The sequence below is a fragment of the Octopus bimaculoides genome, chromosome 3, assembly GCF_001194135.2.
Source record: "Octopus bimaculoides isolate UCB-OBI-ISO-001 chromosome 3, ASM119413v2, whole genome shotgun sequence".
Taxonomy (NCBI): Eukaryota; Metazoa; Mollusca; class Cephalopoda; order Octopoda; family Octopodidae; genus Octopus; species Octopus bimaculoides.
Genome location: NC_068983.1, coordinates 141,993,541 through 141,998,112, shown reverse-complemented (window position 1 = coordinate 141,998,112; position 4,572 = coordinate 141,993,541). Strand labels below are relative to the sequence as shown.

The 4,572-nt window shown below is 32.6% G+C and overlaps 1 protein-coding gene across 1 annotated transcript in view; it reads right to left on the bottom strand.

Moving 5' to 3' along the window:
• The window catches only part of LOC106880514 (protein PHTF2), an 85,399-nt gene extending 81,864 nt beyond the window's left edge, over nucleotides 1–3,535 (bottom strand). The window contains exon 1 of the mRNA XM_052966801.1: nucleotides 3,344–3,535. The gene's annotated coding sequence lies outside the window, so the exon portion shown is untranslated. The remainder of the gene's footprint in view (nucleotides 1–3,343) is intronic.
• Between the last annotated feature and the right edge of the window lie 1,037 nt (nucleotides 3,536–4,572).

Genomic DNA, 4,572 nt, shown 5'->3' with positions numbered 1-4,572 from the left:
GGCAACATTTCAAATCCAAGTGGGAGAGAGAATATATAAAAATCCAAATGTGAGGAAGAATACATAAGTCCATCTTGACATAGCCGAGTCTATCATTTTCTGCATTTTCGTGCAGCTGAAGATTGCTCTTCATATTGCATTTAAGGTAATGCTCGCATTACTTAAATAAATTGAAGTAGCATGAAATGTGCGTACTGCAATCACCTTTGAAATCCGTGTTGCTTATTTTTTTATTTTAATCACCTATCCTTTTGGGATGCGATATTCGGGTGCCTACGCATAAGTACCATATTCAACTTTGAATCTATATCTAAACCGTCTATATATATATATATATATATATATAAGTATGCATATATACACAGATATTGATATATGTGCACATACATACATATAAATACATTATGTATCTTCTGTGAAACATGCCAGGCCATGGGGAAATATTACGTTACTTAGAAGTTGGTATCAGGAAGAGCATCCAGCCACAAAATTTCTGCCACAACCAACTTTGTCTAATACATGTGAGCATGGAAAAATAGATGTTAAAACAATTTATATATTACATATACACAGAGAAATGTATGATTGTAATGTATGTATATATTATATTTGAAGACACCTATACTAAATTTTTACCTGTTTAATATTACCTATTGTTATTTTTAACCCTATGCAAACTTATTATTTTTCATATAGTCCTTATTTTTTTTTTTACTTCGTTCGAGTTGCATGAATCAGGCCTCAATTATCTCCCTTATATTACATGTCAACTATCCAGAGTACATGAATCTCCTTGATTTTCCATTTTATTATTATTATTATTATTATTATGCTATCTTAATTGGTAATTTGCCTGTAGATGTAGCTCTCCAGTTTCCACGATGGTTTCGTTCCTATTCACCTCTGTACATGCTAGAGTTTAGTTGTCTTATTTGACAACCATGCTTCATTTCACTTCATTTCATAATTTCTCTATACCTTGTTGAAGGTTAATATTTAATTTTTTACTGAATGAATACTAATGCTGTAATGCTATTTCTCATTCTTCGAAAATTTACTCAATCACCCACTAAAATGAGATTCCAGTAATAACGCCAAACTGTTCGAATTTCTTTACATTTAGAACTTAGAATATATCTCAGTTATTCTTTGTTAATTCCAGAGGCATTTTATACTTACTACCTTCATTGTTTTTATATAAGCTTTTAACTCTTACACTTTCAGTTTGACAAGCCACCTTCGCCGAAACTTCGAAATCACAATCGTTCTTTCTGTTTATGATGATTTGGGAGGGGGGGGGGTTAATAATTTTTAAAGTTGTTATATTTAAATTTTAACAACACTGTGTGAATCATGATACATACTGTCCATGCATATCGTAAAAAGTAACTTATAAGAGTTGGCAGCAGGAAGAGCAACAAAAAGGAACCATGTGTATGAGACTTATTTGGCCTGCAAGGCAAGCAATAGTTAATATTTAAGAATTAAAAATCCGGGTGAATTGACTGGACAATTTAGAATGAAGAGACGGCGAATAATCATTGTGCTTCTTTAGTTATTTTCATTATCCTCGTTGTTGTCTTTTTCCTTTTTAATCAATTGAAAAATAATAAATGCAAATACACACATTTGTGTGTGCAGCATGTAAGTTAGAGAGAGAGGGAGAAATAGAGTAAAACAGTATTCACACACAGATACTCATTATTGTTAACCATTTGGAGGTAAGAGAAAGTTGACAGCGCCGGTTTCATTTCCCGGTGGGTCATGTCGCTTCAGTTAGGTAGCAATCAATTACTCTATTGGAAGTTGTGACGTCTTACTTTATCCACACTATAAACAGGAGGCACATTGTATATGAAGAAAAAAATTGTTTTTCTTCTTTACATAAAAGAAACAGTCATTTTCATGGAAATTACTATCATATAATTTTGATCAATTTCGTCGCTCAGCCTTCCGGGATTAACAAGTATCAACAAAACATTTCAATAATCTGTGTTCTGTTGCAAAAATGTGTAGCCATGTGCCAATGTTAGAAACCATTACCAAATAGAACTGATGATGAGGTTGCCTCTACGTGCTCTCTCCACTTGCTAAGGGCTAAACAACAATAACTGTTGTTTTCTTAAAACCCAACTCAGTTAAGAAGGCAACGTGTCTATATTTTTAAAAATCATTACTAATACTATCAAGATTTAAAAAAAATTCATTGTCGTATATTAAGACAGCTCATAGTTCAAATTTTAGTGGAATTATGTTTAACTTTTAACTCATCAAGGAGTATGTGATAGTAACATACTGGTGTCACATTAACTGATTATTCCCCCACCCCCATTCAAAAATTTGTCGAATGCATGATAAACAAATATTTTAAAACAACTCACATTTGACTCAAAGAGATTCATTTAGGGAGCAAACAAGCTGCGAATACCGGTCGCTTGGGTTGATACAAGATGAATCGATTTATATCGTGTTCTTTAAAATATAGGTGCTTGGAGGTGGTAGAGTTCTTTAAGCTAACCATAAAATGACCAGCATATTAGGATCGAAGAGTGAAATAGAGCAGGATGGTTGTTTCCATGCTGCCTGAAGCAGTATGTCCAAAGATAGTGGAAATAGCGCAAGCGATTACTTCTTTCTTACTCCCCATCCTTTTCTGTCTGGTTCCATTAGTTCGCATCGTCTAGCCAGCCGTCTGTGTCTCCTTGTCACTAACACTCCCCTGTTCAAACAATCTACTCTTCATGTAGAGCTGCACCAATACAGCATTTTCATCTTTATCGCCATATCATGTTTTTTTCCGTATAAACTTTTGTCTCTTTTTATGTAACAATTTTTTTCCCTTTCTTCTCTTCCATAAATCACACTAGACACCAATATTTTTAGACAGCAAATAGAAAAACACAACAATAACAAAAGCACCCAGCTTCTGTCAGTGAAATGAAAATAAAGATGCAACTAAGAAAAACGATAATGATTTATCTAACTATTATTAATTAACAACAATAACACTGAGAAAAATAGCACAATATTTTCTGATCAAAATATTCACCAAAACCCTTAATATAAACATTGCGTATAAATACACAAGTTGTATGTGTGTGTGTGTGTATATATATATATATATATATATACAATGTATATATATATATATATATATATATATACAATGTGTGCGTGTACATATCGAACCAACTTGCCTGTGTAATTAAGAAAACAAATAGAGGAGGAAAATTATTGACTGGAAAGTTGTTTTAGCTGATTTACACTTTTTGTTGTTATTGTTTTGGAAAGGAAAGTGGGAAGTGAGTAGTTTAAGGAATTTGTTTGAAAAAAAAAATCTTACATTTCAATGTAGTCGTTGTGTGAATAATCTATAATCTCTGACCGATTCCTTCCATCTGGACACCGAACGATGCCGGTAATGTTTGTATTCTGATAACAATTACACGATACAAGCAAGGTACTCCAATGTCGCCGTCTCTCGCGTTAAGGTGAAAGTGAGAGACGAGCATTAAGCGACAAACACGGTTATCTCCCTTGTACACTCATTAATTAGCCTTTCTTTCTCTTTTTAATTTGTTTGCTTTTTTAATTCGCTTTTAAAAATCTTTAAATGTATTTTTACTTTTCCCTCATATTCCTTCTTTCATTCGTTTGTTCTTTCTTATTTACTTTTTTTTCTCTTATTCTCCCTCATTACCTATTTCATCCACGCACACGTATGTTTATGTATGTATATGTATAATAAACTTACTCCTCTTTAAATACCGTTTCTTTCGTTACTTAGTTCTTAAATGGTTCACCTTACTCTCTCACTCCCTCGCTCCCCCCTTCTTTCTTTCTATCTTCTCTCTCTCTCTCTCAGTTTCACATTTATTTCCTTGTTCTTCATCGATTTCTCATGTTCTCTCCGCCACTTTCCTCATTATTTTTCTCAGTTAAATTTCACTGACTTTTTTCTTTTATTAACCCCTGTTTTTTTCTCCTATTCTCTAAATCTCCCCCCCCCCCCAATGTTACTTCCTCTCACATTCCTTCCCTTCCCACCTTTTCGTTCTAATTACAGATATGTAGGCCACATCTTGTTACTCAACACTCCTTTAAGCAGTGTTTACTTTTGATTCCATCACCGTATTTTTTAAATTACTATTTAAATTTTTTTTTTCCGATTTCATTTTTACGGTTTTCCCGACATAAATTGGTTAATAATATACACTTAAATAGTTTTGCTGTAGCTTATTCTTTACTTTAATCTCTCCTTTATTTTATCAGAATAACTAATTCTTGTCTGTGTAATTTTTACAAGCATTTTGTCCGCCTCGCAAAACCAGAATGAATAAGGGTGAAAGGAGACTTTTGAAACATGTAGACGATTAAAAATTACGTTTTAAAACTAAATGAATTATAATTTAGTAATTCTCAAAATGTTTGAAAGCGTTTAACGTTATCGAATGATAAGAATATATATTTTCGAAACTAAATGAATAAATGTTGAAAACAATTTCATCAATGCAGAGTTTCGGAATAAGCACCACCATCACGTAACTTTTACCCCTTTTTTTTTTTTTTTTT